This window comes from Patagioenas fasciata, chromosome 2 (genome assembly GCF_037038585.1).
Source record: "Patagioenas fasciata isolate bPatFas1 chromosome 2, bPatFas1.hap1, whole genome shotgun sequence".
Classification (NCBI taxonomy): domain Eukaryota; kingdom Metazoa; phylum Chordata; class Aves; order Columbiformes; family Columbidae; genus Patagioenas; species Patagioenas fasciata.
Window position 1 is genome coordinate 21,433,441 of NC_092521.1, and position 14,525 is coordinate 21,447,965.

At 37.3% G+C, this 14,525-nt stretch overlaps 1 protein-coding gene across 6 annotated transcripts in view; it reads right to left on the bottom strand.

Annotated features, from left to right (window-relative positions):
* The window catches only part of ZFPM2 (zinc finger protein, FOG family member 2), a 315,150-nt gene that overhangs the window by 164,772 nt on the left and 135,853 nt on the right, over positions 1–14,525 (bottom strand). The gene's annotated exons all lie outside the window — the stretch shown is intronic.

Below are 14,525 nucleotides of genomic sequence, written 5' to 3' on the forward strand. Positions count from 1 at the left end.
TTGTTCTTCAGGAACACACTTATTTCCAGCTTGCCGAGTAAGTTTATACAAAATATTTGAGACACATAGTATGGGCTAATCAATTTTGGTAAAAGATAATGCTGTTAGTGCTGTGGGCTGTTTCTCTTATCTTGTTGATGTAGCATACTTTTAAAGTCTGTGATTACTCAAAGACTTATGATAGCTGCACTGTAAAAGAAGCCCCAAGTCATGATTCACTAGTACAGTTACAAAACATCCCATGGCTTTTAAGATACTAGGCCACCTTGGTGGATACAAAACCAGAATGAAATGACTCAATTTAGGATTCTTCTCTTACACGTGCATATACGTATTGTTTTAGGGATGCCAGACAGGGCTTGCATAAAACTGAAGGTAGAGAGGTCTGTTTAGCTTTGTCTTCTTTCACAGCAAAGTCAGAATAATTAAAAAAAAACCCCTTCACAATACATGTAGTCTACAAAGGAATCCAACAACAGTTTTTGGCCTTTAACAGGATTTGACCACAGTTCCAACACCAGAAGAATTTAACTATAAATAGTATTTCTGAACAAAATAATACTGGCTTTCACTCTGTTCTGGAATATGAAACAAAGGAGTGTATATCTGAAGGTGAATGATGAACAGTGTTTTGGGGGAGAAAAAGTGAACTACTTTGTTCAGAAATAACTATATCCAGGTTTATAATGTTTAACATTTCTAAGCAGGTCACTGATAGCTTTAGCAGTAGTTCGTTGTTTTTCTTTGTGTGTTTGTTTTTTGATCAGGAATACCTTTCTGAGTGGAGGCAGTTAAAAAGAACGAGTAAGGTCTTTCTCTGCTATAATTAGAGACTGGTTATTTGACACCATGGAGTTCTAGCAATTTCTGCTGGCAAATGGCATCTTCTTTGCGCATTTCCAGTGCACAGCCACCTGGCTCTCTAATGAATATTTTAGCATGGTAGAGAAATCATTGTGGTTTCAAATAAGGACTGCTCTGAAGTCAGAGTGAGCAAGTTAAAAACACCCTCAGAAGTTCTTAAGCTCAGAACCCAAGATGTGCCTTCTGTCCTGTATGCACAGGAAGAATCTGCAATTAATATTTGACTGGTGATTACTTTCATTATAATGAACTAATACGTGTACATTTGCACACAGCAGTTCACTGGTAGCAGAGAACTATCCCATTTCCACTTCTGTGATTCTTAACACAGTAGCTCCAATATTATATGTTCATATGGTTGCTTGGCAGACATAAACTGCATTATTGAGATACCTCCTCTAAATTCTCTCCTCTCAATTTTCAAGTCTCTGAGACATAACACACACACTAAACTACAGTTTTGAACATAAACTTGAAATACGACATTCTCTATTCAAGTACTCCAGTCAAACCCTGATAAATCAGGCTGGCCATGCAGTGATCTTATCCTTTCTGACTCTTTAATAAATCGAACCTTGTAAGTTCACGCTGTTAGAAGTTGTCACTAAATGAAATTGTGACCTTATCCGATGCGTGAACTTATCCTGCTGACAACTACATTTATTGTGTGGATAAGAAAGGGGGAAGAAAAAAAAGGACTTTCGATAATTGTGATCTTAGTCATATGCAACTCTAACAGATGGGATCTTTTTGAAGTTGCATTAATGATTTGCCTATGATGAGCCTCTACTCAGGGAAAAAATAAATGTTCTTCATAGGTAAGTGGTAGGGGGACTGGTATGTGGCATGTAAAGTGCACAAAGAGGTACTAGCCAACAGCAGTGAATGAGAAGCTATTAGCCTAACATATAGCTTTGAATTAGCTTGTAATTGCACTGGAAACAATAACATAATGGAGGTGGCAAAACAGAAATATTCCCTTTCCACAGGACTCATTCAATAGCCCAAAACTCTAAAACAAGTAACTGAGAGTCTGATCACTAACCCCAAATTCACTACTCCATAGCACTTCACGATGAATGAATGAATACTGCATCCCCTACAGCATGGCCTGGACATTGCCCACTGCTGGTGTGGAAGAACATTGGGTAACGGGCAATTCACACAGCTCTATATGAAGATGACCAACCATCTCACATTACCATGTTTAATTGGCAGGGATTTCATACTTTGCGTTACCTACTTCTCTCCACAATGGGTGGCATTGTACCCGTTCTGCATTGCGCTGGTTCTGGAGTGAGAAGATCTCTGGGGATCAGGGTACAACCTCTTGTAAGTCTGCTGCAGGGTACAAGAACTGTAGTCATCTTACTAGAAAGACACACATATATATGAGAAAGTTCACACTGGAGTCCAAACAGTAACGGACTAAATTACAATCAGTCTTCGAAAGAAATTTTATAATTTGCTTTGCAATGAAAATTGCATTCACAGGCATCTGGCAAACAGGTTATTTAGGTTGTACAGAAGCAAAGGCAAAATTTAATTTTGCTGCCCCAAAGATGAGAAAAAAGGGTCAGGTCACTGTTAGGATGAGAAGTATGGAAGGAGGAACAAACTTGGGGCTGAAAGCTGAGAAAACGGCTCTCTGAAATCACTCTGGAGGACAAGCTGCTACTCTGCTACCACTGAGGGGGTGGAGGGTTTCTGAATGGAGCAGGCTTCTTCCTTTCTCTGAAGTCACTGCCATTCTCCAGCAACTCCTCCCTCTAACCCTGAGCCTCCCTGGTTCCATCTCTCTTAAGGAGTAAAGTCAACCAGATCTTTTAGCACAACAGCCATGAAGGGAGTAGACACAAGCATAACCCACAGGTACTTACTGCTCTAAGCTATTGCTCTCCTTTGCCTGCGCTTAGAAGCAGGTCTAGGCAGCAAACACAATGCAGGAGAAGCTGCCACATGATGGTTCGTTTCTAACTGAGCTGCCTAATGTTGCCTACCTTGCCAATGCTCCCAGAGGACAGTTCTGCACTTTAGGTAAGGATGACAAATGAAAAGGCTTCTCCATTTTCTATAACAAAAATCTTACTGCTCCCTACCTTTTTTTAGGGCTCCAAAAGTCTGCTTCTGACTTTCTTTATCTCTCCTACCTGCTGCTTGTACTGCAAATGGCAGAGAGAGCAGGTCCCATCCTTATCTGCAACAGTGCTGTCCCACAACGAACAATAAAGGGAAGGAAAGAATATTCTGAAAGTGAGGATAGTGAAAGAGTAAGCAAAGATTTTCAGAAAAAAAAAAAGAAAAAAAGACCATGGAAGGATAGGGTGGAAAAAAAGGGGGGGAAGGGGGTCAAGACACAGGATGCCTAGGGAAGGAACCATTTGAAGACCCGAGTTGAGTCTCATCAGGAGACAAAGACACAGCCCAGAAAATAGGAACAGAAGATACTCAAGAAAAGAAGAGATGCAGAAACCTTGACAGAGTGAGAGAAGACATACATGTTTCCAAGCCTGAAACATAAGGACAGAAGTGCATGCATTCACATATAGAAACAGAATGTAAACACTATTATCCATTTTAGCCAAAGCATGTGTGTCATTATAGTGCCTAATCTATAAGCTAAACCAACAAAATAAAGTATACTTATTCTAATACCTCCTTGACCAGCTTAATCATGGCTAAACTGCACACTTACAGCGCGTCTCTGCTGCACCCAGGGATGTGATTTCCCCTGACATCTGGTCAAGCCTATTCTCTGCCTCCAAGCATCCAGATCATGTAGGCTACAAAACTTAACTGAGTTAAAGTTTAATTACTGGTTATTTAGTTTACACTAGGCTCTGGCCACCACCACACTGAGAGTACTCCAGCCTGGCTGATATGACCTCAGGTACAGGTACATAAGCTGCTCCAGACACCCAACTGCAATGCAGAGCTAAATCCAATCATGTGGAGGTGCACTATGTCTTGCAACACAAGCAGTTTTCAGAGATCATAATTTCAAAAGAAGTGTATGCATTGACACTCTGAAAATTCAAATTTGTGCTGAATTTCTAAAGTCTTCATTTGCTTTTATAAAATGAATGCAAAGGGGAAAAAAAATACATTCCTGTATTACCGTGCACTCTACAGAATTTAGTAAGAACACAAGATACCATCCCCGGTTAGAAAAGCATAGACCTACAGTGGTGAACATATCTGCATCAATTTGAAATGACAATGTGACTTCTAAATTTTGGAGGGGTTGGGAGGGCGATTAATTACATAATTTTTTAAAATCACATAAATTGAATAACTACTAAAGATGTAGATCATGGACAATGACATAATAATTGTCCATATAGCATATCATCAAAATAATTTTTAAGGCTTAAGCTGAACTATTACAAAAAGCCCTGGTTTTTATTGGAAGTCAGAAAGGAATTAACCCTGCTGCTAGAGTTTGATTAACTTTTTAGTAGACTTATACAGCTGTATAGACTTTTTTCCTTAATCTGGACTGCTTCACTGAACTTACAGAAACATGCTCAAAGGAAAAAAGTAAGACACAGATGTAGAAAGAAAAAGATATCTACTCAAGATACATATAATATGAAAAATACTCTATTCATATCAGTATCTAATCTACAGAGGTAAAATAAACAGAGCCATGATGGCAAAATCCTGATCCTGCAATGAAATTAGAAGCAACTATCTTTAGTTTTCAGTCCACTCACTACAAGAGCAGTTTACACCTCTGTTTCCAAAGTCTACATCTCATACAAGAAGAAAAAAAATATTATTTTTGTCTTTCTCAATAATTTTCCATCTTCACATTTGGATGCACAGTTCAAGAAGTTTGTCACTCCCTTTATGTACTGAGATAAATCTAGAGCAGAAATACTTGCAAAAATACAAAAAAAAAAATCCCCAAAGGCAAGCAGTACAGCTGAAGAGCCCTCCTTGCAGTTTTCTGTGAGAGGAATACTCTAAACTTCTTTCTCACATGGACACTCCATACTGGCAAAAATGATTCCCAATTATATTATAACACTGTGCAGACCCAGTGGGCTGAGTAGGTACTTTATCCCAGCTACACGTAGCTTGCACAGCTTTGCTCCCTCTCTCTCCATCACAAATACACACAATATAGAAATGCCAGACTTGGCAAGAGCAGGCTGATGATATTACTGAAGAGGGTTTTTTGATAAGATCATCATCTGTTTCTGGACTCTTGGGTTTGCTCCCTTCCTCAGCAGAGGAGCAGTCGCCCCTGATAAATGTCCCTTTGTGTGTAGATTCTCCCCTGATATATGCGAAGACATTTCAGTCCTGAGTCTATTTTTTTTATTGCTTCCTATACCTCAAATACAGTTAGAGGTATATGGAGCATTGTATGCAAAGCAATTGAGAGTGGACACAATTGAAAATACAGTATATGTAACTCAGACTGAAGCCTTTTCTAAGATAGATGCTGTTCTGCAGGGAGAAAATTAAACATCTCACCATCACCAAATCAGTCTTTCCCTAGGACTTTTTGGTACTCTTTTAGCTGAAAGATGCTAACATTTTCTTTTTTCTACAGTATTATTTGCATAAATATATGATATTTAAATAAGATCATTAGTAGATGTTTGTACATTTACCCAATATTGTTGGATTTCTTTTTTACTTGGAAAAGTGAAAAATATCTAGGTAGCCTGTGCCATTTGTAAATGCGGAAAGCTACTGAAGTTAAATTAATTTGAAGACTGCTGTATTAACACTGATGTAATGAAATGTATTAAATGAACAAAAACGTCCTAGAAAGTATTCTTTTTAACTCTAAAAGCAAGAGCAGTGAGATCATCTGTGACTGTATCTGTGGTGTCTTCTCAGTTTACAGTACTTATGCTTAGAGATAGAAGGATCTATTTTCATCTCTCATTTGTGTAACGGCAGATGAAGTTATTTGCGTTCTATCAGATATGCATACTCAGAGCTATGAAACCACTGCTTAGATGCCGATTTCTAGCTCAGAGTCTGTGAGCCAAAATCCCCAAATGCCTTACAAAAGAAGCAGACGCTTTAATATGATTTCCCTGTTTCCTTTCAATGTTTGCAACAAATTTCTGAAAGAAGGAGTACCAAGAAAAAAATAAAACAAAAATCTCAACAAAGACTCAAATTTGTCAGCATTTACTGCAACCATCCAAAAGATCTAGTTATTGTTCAGATTAGGAAGGTGAGAGGGGGACTGGGACAAAGGGAGATTGAATGCCATGCTCCACTGCATGCATGCAATATATAGTTCCATCCATTATAATTATAATTTATATGAAAAGTAACATTATTATAAATAGAGATAAATGTAGTATAACTATAATGTACAATATCAAGATTCAAATTAATCATTTCCTTGCACTCGCTGCGGATGCCCATGCATAACAGACACATGGCTCTGCACTGCTCCAGCACTCATGAGTTATATGCTTATCTACATCTTCTACCAGCAACGACCAACACAGCTTTTTAACACTGCTGCCAGACTGGGATGGACCGCTGGTTTTGGACACGGACCAGAGTACCCTCACCTGCTCCTTCAGTGCCTCAGCCTGGACTATCACCCTGCTTTCCCATGCAGCTGTATCTCAGCATTGACGAGACTTTGAAGCCGATGTAAAGACTGATGCCCATTTATAAGGCAGAGTTGTAACCCTGAGTGAAAGAAACCCTTGAACAGAGATTGAGCACAAGTCCTGTGCACTACTTAAATCCTACTCTGAGGCTTACAGAAGACTTAAGTAGAATATAGGTCTTGCAGCAGCCTTCTGTACAGGAATGATCTTGACATTCATATAAGTCCCAAAGGCACCATGTGAGTAAAGCATATCCCAAATTATTTTGCCTTACCACCTTCTCCCTAATGAGCACAGGCTTTGAACACAAGGAATGGCCATGACTGCCTTGCAAGGCCAGTTCTGCAGCAGAAGCTTGTAGACGGTCATTCTGACCTCCTGAGATTGACTCTTCACAGCTTAGACTTTACTGCTGTAAACAGTGTTTGACAACAAGTCCACATCTTCTACAACCTTAATAGAAATTTCAACCTAAATAAAAAGCTCAGGGTCTCAGAGTGAGTCAGTACTGGAAGCAGGAGCTCTAACTTTCTCAAACAGTTGCAATCACTGCTACTGAAAACTTCGCACAATACATACAAGACATGTTTCTTTTTGAGGAAGTAGGGAAGTATTTCTGGCAAGCTATAGACATTAAATAGGCAGTGTCAACAGACATCAAAAAAATTTAACTCAGAATATATCTGGGCTACAGAATTCTTTTGTCTTTGAAGCATTAATACTACCTTTATACTATGATGCTTAAAAATACTAATGTCAATTTAGAACAGCTTATTATCCTTCAATGGTGATGTACTATAAGAACATAAGCAGCATAGGCTGTTATTAAGTATATAGAGTTAAAACAGTTAAGTACATAGGAAACGATAATATTGGAAAGGCTGCATGTTGACATCATCATTCTCCTGCTAATAAAATCAGCAGTTTACAAAACTAAATATACCAGCATAAAAGCTCCCCTAAAATATCTGCTCCTTCTCTTCCTCCCCAAGAAAAAAATCACATGCATCAATGCAAAGAGAAAATTTCTGGTTTAGCCATGACTATTATTTTGAAGTAAATACATACTTCTCAAGTAAACAATTTATTTCTGATAGGCACAGACAATTTGCTGTTCAAGGAGTCTTTGAAAAGGGCAGTTTTATTCTACCAGGTTTTTCCCCATATGTTTTCATCTCGGTTAACAAAGTACATTAGCAAGATACATAATGCATTAACTTAAACCGATAAAAAATTCTAGACAAACAAATCCTGCTTTTACATATCCAGTGATGTAGTTAGTGATTTCAAAATCAAGCCTTCCAACATTAGGGAAAGCTTGAACCCACATGCAGCATGCCCCCCCGAGCCTTTGACCACTCTTCTGCAGATTGCAGGACCGCAGCATAAAAGCTGACTTTCTGACCCATCTTCTGTCCTTCGGACACTGCTGACTCGTCCAGTTCATCTACCACCCCCCTCTATTCCCTTCTGTGGCGCCACTGTTGTCCCTTAATGGCAAGTGTTGGGTTATACCCAAGTTCCCAGTAAGTGCCTCCAACAATGTCCAGAGACAAACATTAAAAAACCAAAAGAAAGGCACATTTGCTTTCCTTCACACATGTGGTTTCTAACTTTCTGTCTTCCTCTACTGATCACAGACCATCTGCCAGCCAAGCCTAATCTGCCCCTTCAAACTCCCAAAAGGTGTTTCCTACCCTCAGAAGATGCAATTCAGAAGCTCCCGGTCTTTCCACTGACATCTACATCTTGTCTCAGTCATCAGATACCATCCTGAGTCTAAACTTTTCTGTTCTCTTGACTGTACTCCTCACAGAAGTACAACACTCCAAAAAGATTAATTTATTCTACTAAAAAGCTGTTTACAATTCAATGTAGACATCCCCAACATACTGGGTAGACTTAACAATAGTTGTTTTAGTAGCATCTTTCTCACCAGATATGCTTATTATGTCTTCTCCTCGCACCTCTGTCAACTCTACAATTTACAGACTCAGTAGATGATACAAAGGGTCTTGTTTTGCAGTCCACAAAGAATCTCCTCGATGACCTCCTGCTTACTTTGCACCACCTGGAGTCAGGAGAGCTACTAACTGAATGATTTCTACAACAGCGTAAGTATGCAGGTGTGAAAGTAGATGTCCATGAGGAGGATGTCACAGCATGCCATAGCTAAGTGATGATGAAGTAAAAGCCAGAGAGGAGCTCTCATCTGGAAAAGTCCAAAGTTTTTATTGCAAGTAGAAGCTTAATAAAAGGTAGGAAAATTTCTAGTTTTTGCTTTTAATCAGCTGCCCTTGTGAAATGCACATTTCTCTCTTTTTTTTTTTTTCCAGATAGATAATCAGCTTTGAAGTTTCTACTCAAACACCATGAAGATACTCCTAAATTATTTCCACATAGTGCCAGCAAGCCTTGTGGTACTGCCCCTGAATGAGGTTGCGGCCTCCAAGAAGGCAGGGATCATATTTCACCTGTTCCTAAAAGTACCAAGAATACTGTCTAGATAAAATAAATAATAGTAAAATTGAAATAAGCTAAGGATGCCTCCTAACAGAAGGATTAAATTAAGACTGAATTGTGAACAATTCAAGTTTGCAAGAAAAATCAACTGTTCTTTGGATGAAATCAGAGGAGATCTGTGGAATCTGACGGTACGGATTTTCTGTATCAGTGGATTTGATGCTGTATTTCATTCTTATAATGCTGAAACTAGAAAGCATGTAGCCTAAGAGCAATATGGTCTTTCAAATTATAGTAGAAGCATGAAGGTCATGATGAAATAAAAGGAAATTCCATGTTTGCAAACTTAGAATTAATAAAGTGAATAAAGAAGAAAGTATTGAGAATGCTTGGAGAAAAATGTCATACTCTACAGAAGTTTTGTATTTTTTCACGTTTCTTGTAAACAAGTATTAATATGGTAGTACTCTAAATCAATATGATAATTTCACAGAAACAGTAAGTCTCATCTATGGCTGGGTTATACCATTAGCACCTTAACCTACACATATGTGAAAATATATGTATAAATAAACATATGCAGCTTACAAAGTCTTCCACTGTGCCAAATATGAATATGACCATAAAATGTTTAAGTATTTTCTGTATGCTTATGCTATCTTCTTCTTTTGGCAACCAACAAAAATAATGGAAATTGATTTCTACAATGAGAGACATATTCAAAAGGCAGTATCAAAGAAACTCCTACAAACAGGTAACTCAAACCTTTGCCAGCTCCCATGTAGTACTTTTCACGCATATCAAAATAAACTGTTCCAAGAAACTATCAAATAATGGAGATACACATGCATTTTAGAGAAGACCAGTCTTGCACCAAACTTTTTAGTCATAATCTTGAAAGATCTGGGTTTCATGAATTGGATCTAAACCTTCCTGCTGTGGGACCTCCAAAATCACTCATAATCTCTCTGTAACTCTGGAAGTAATAATAACTGCTTTCACCTTTTATTGAGCTGTCTTTTTAGATAGCAAACAACTGAGAGTGGGGACTGTAATTGTGTTTGTATGTATAGATATACATATAAAAATGTAAACCAGATACATAGATACACATTATAGATAGACAGATATGTATGTATACACACACACTTTTATTTATCTATAAAGTATGGTATCTAGGACAAAAGGAACTCTGTGTCAATAGAAACCAACAGCTTCTAGGTGATACTGTAATACACACAGCAAGAAATAATATATCTTGGCATTGTGAAAAGGATGCCCTTTTCAAATATGCTGCATCTCTTTTGTCTCTTGCAAGTAGGGTTGTGAAGGGGCTTTGATTATGTTTCTGATATATACTCCATATCATTTTTTAGAATAAACAAAGCTCAGTTCCTGTATCCTCTGAATAAAGTGAAAGACAGAGAGAAAGAGACAGAGGACTACTTTCATGTAGACAGTATTTGAAGTTTGAGGTGATCGGTTTAATTTAATTCTGGAATTTATCTAAATTCAACCATTGCATGTTTTTAGTCTTGAAATAATCAGGATCAAAAAAATTTTGTAGGTGAAAAAATACTTGTGTATATACTGCTTTTTATCTCTTAGATACACTCACAAAATAGCAAATGACACCCTTCGAAATACTGAGTTCAATTGTTCCAAAATACTACATGTAACAGAAGAAAGCAAACCATTCACTCCACAACACTCTTCTTACCTGCCACTGAAGCACATAGAGATTTTCTTTTCTAATTTATTGTCATCTTGCTAGAAATACTTAGATCAATTAAAATTATTTCAATTTGAATGGCAGCATACTCTTCAATGGCATTCCAGGACAAATGTGTCATCTATTTTTAGATTCTTCTTTGATCCCAAGGGTTTTACAATCATGCATCATGCTTCAACTTTTTTCCCAATCATCCATTTAGATATCTTCTGACAACTAAACATTGGCAGCGTATGCAATAAAGTTATTCTTGTTCCTCCCTGTCATGAACAAATGTAATAAAACCTCTAACAGCAAATCAATGTCTACACTTTGTAACGAGTATAATTACAGTAGGAAGAGGCAAGTGAATCAATATGAAGATTGTGAGTCGAAGCTTTAGATTTGTCAGTCATTTCTAGCAGCTGTTTACATTTTGTACACTCACGGAGCACTTGGAAGAACAAAATAATTCTGTTTGAAACCTATAACACAGATCTCACAATTATCCTATCAACAGCACACTTCTGTATCCACAAAGCTTTAAGTATTCTCATGGAGAAACAGAGGTATCACATCTCACCTGTCCTATGCCAAGAGAGCTTGGTATAAATAGTGTAGAATTTAAAAGCACTACACAATAAAGATACCAGTGTCTGACAAAACCATTATTTCACCGAGAGGTATGATACTTCTCTCTGAAAGGCAATAAAAAGTAAATTCCACGCTGCACTGTACATAAAGAAGAGCTAAAATGAAAAATTTGTTGTGTGACATCCCATGTTGTTAACAATATAGGCAGATCAAGATAAGTCAGTGGATTTGGATCATCATCAGAAGACACAAGGCCATATTTGCCAGTCTATTATGTCACGTTTCTTGAATTCATGAACCCAAGAGTGCAATAACTTTTTGCAACATGATGGAGAAGTTACATTTTATACATGCTCTAAATACAGAGGTAAGATAAATGAATTTAAAACAAAAACAATATATTTTTTAAATGTTATTGAGTAATATAGTATATGGATAGTCCTGAAGTCTAAAGCATACAAACCACTTCAGAAAATAGCAGTGGCAAGCAAACTGTGATTGCCAGAGGATTTATGTCAAATTAGCTGCTACTTTGTAAACCAAAACAGTAGGAGAATATGAGTAAGAAAATACAGAGATTCTTCATTAAGTTAAAAGGTAGCACAGCACAAAAACCACATACACTATGGCTGGAGTCAATGATTGACTCAAAATTCCGTCCTCTTTCCAAAAATGGCTCGTCCCATTTGGAAAGGCTATAACGTTTTAGGAGCAAAGGTTATTCCCATTTCCCTTCAATCATTCCTATTCAAAACACAGGTAGGTTTTAAAAAAATTGTACAAAAGATAATTTTAAGAGAAAATGGTGGGAAGGTTGTTAGAAAATACCACAGTTCTATCCAAAATTTTTAACTTTTATAATTTGACCAATTGTTTTTTTGCTTTGATGTAATTTCATTTATCTTTAGTCATAAAAACGTATACAATTTTGCACTTTCAAACCCATGCTTTAACAATATGCTAATTATACAGTTCAGATGATCTGGAAAGAAATCCATTTTGCACTGATGATATAAGGGAGTGACAGTACAATTTACATTAAGAAATGTTTTCTCATTTTTCTCAAAAATTGGTTTGCACTCAGCCGGAGAAATCTAAATTCGACCAACAGGCACCCCTCCTTGCTTCTCCATGGTTACAAAATAACATGACAATCTGAATGACGAACAAGATGCACATAAGAATAGGTTACAAAATCTCCTCTGGACACAGGTAGACAGGCAGTCAATGTTTTCTTTTGTAATCTGATTAAACAGACAATTATTGTACAGAACAATACTGGAATGTCAGTAGCAGACAATTCCCAGTGACATAGTTTCAAACATTTTGAATTAGCTATACCAAATTCTCTAAATTAGCCCCCAGGGCAGCTGGCCAGTCCACATTCCTGACTTTGAGGGGAGACTTGTAACTGCAGAGGTTGAGATACAGCTTCACCTTTTGTTTATGGCTTCCTTCACATACCTTTCTTTACTCAGTTTAAATACTGTACCACAGCGTGCTTTTGGCACATGTTTTCCTGCCACATTAATAGCAACCTGTACAGACAGAGCTCAAAAGAGGGTGATTGGTTCCTCGCGATTTTACTTTAAGTGCACAAGGGACAGAGAGATGGCAGTGTGAGAACCCTGCGTCCTGGCACACTGCTCTTCATCAGCTACAGATACCGCAGCACATGAAATTTGAGGGCTAAAAACAGTCTCGATTTATTCATTTGATTCAGAACTGTCTTGCCGGATGTGTTACAAAAAAAAAAATACACCCATAACTTATCCTTAGACTGATATGTTTCATTACTTTGTGGATTCATAAGGAAAGACAGAAGATGAGTTTCCCAAGTTTTTGGGAACATGTAGCTTTACGGAGAGAGATACACCATGCTGGAATGTAGTCATAGTCATTTGCTGTAATATTAAACCCATGTCTATGCATAGCAAAGATAAACGTCACGCATTGTAACGATGTGCCACAGATAAGACTAATAAGTATCTTCTTAGACGCATTGCCTAAAATAGTCTGGCATCCAGAAGCACAGATGCAGAGTTTTTCAAGATTACTGACAACAGTGGACAGAACAACAGAAGAAAGATCTACCAGTATGCATAATTTGAGTAAATTATGACAGAATATCGCACTAACCACATTTGAAATTTTATTTAATAAAGAATGTTTATTTAAATAATTCAGAGTCAATCTTTGAAATATTTCCATCAGACAAAACTTGGCATTTTGGAAAGAACATTTTGAATAGGAGAACACCACCTTCAGGTAACTGTTTCCCATCTTCTTTTTATATTAGAGATGTACTTCTCACAGGGAGCAATAGAACTCGAACACCAAATTAAAACCAGCATTATTAGGAGACATAAAAAGAAGTACGGAGAGAGAAGCATGCAAGCCTGAGGATTAAAAAAAAATAAAAAAATCCATCCTAATATAATTTCACAAAATAAAGATGAGCTTAATCTGAAACCTATGAAAATTAATATCAAGATTTTAATTGACCTCAGCAGGTTTCAGTTAGGCCCTGCATGTTCAACATGATTGTTCAGTGTAGTTCTGCGGTGTTCCTACAGAATGCTCATCCCATCACCATTTCACTTTCTCTCAGCAGTTTTTCAATTTCCACTGAAATGGAGGTGTCTGAAATTACTCTCCGCAGTTACTTCCTTCTTTGCACTAACATTTTGTCAAAGGCATTTTTGAAAATGCAAAAGTAAATTTTTACAGTTACTGTTCTTTCTTTAAAAAAAAAAAAACAAGATGAATGGGAAACTCGGCAGTGATTTTCGCTAGAATATTTTAGGGTGATAAATTGTGGACTCTGGAAAAAAAAAAACATAAAGGAAATCAATGGTAATTTCCAGCACACAGAACATTCGCTACATCAGAAAATTTCAACACTGACAATGAGAACCACTCACTCACGAAGAGAGTAGAAGGACAGCAATGAGCCTGTTTAAAGTTCAATTTCAACTGATTTTTTTTTTAAGTGAGGGCTTATTAAAAAAAAAAAAAAAAGAAAAAATCAAAACTATATTTTGATTTTCAGGTCACTGGAATGCCTTCATAACTACAACATTTTTCTGGAGGAAAGTGTTCATGTTTTATGTAGTTGTGGGTTTTGTTGGCTTTTTTTCTCCAGGAGTTTGGGATGCCAACAGCTTAATGGTTACTGACAGCTTAACAGCTCTTTCATTCTCACTCCATTCCACTAAACCTGAAAGCCACCCTCCAGAAACTGTGAATGTGATCAGTATTTCAACCTAAACACTTCACTGTTTCAGGCTTCACAG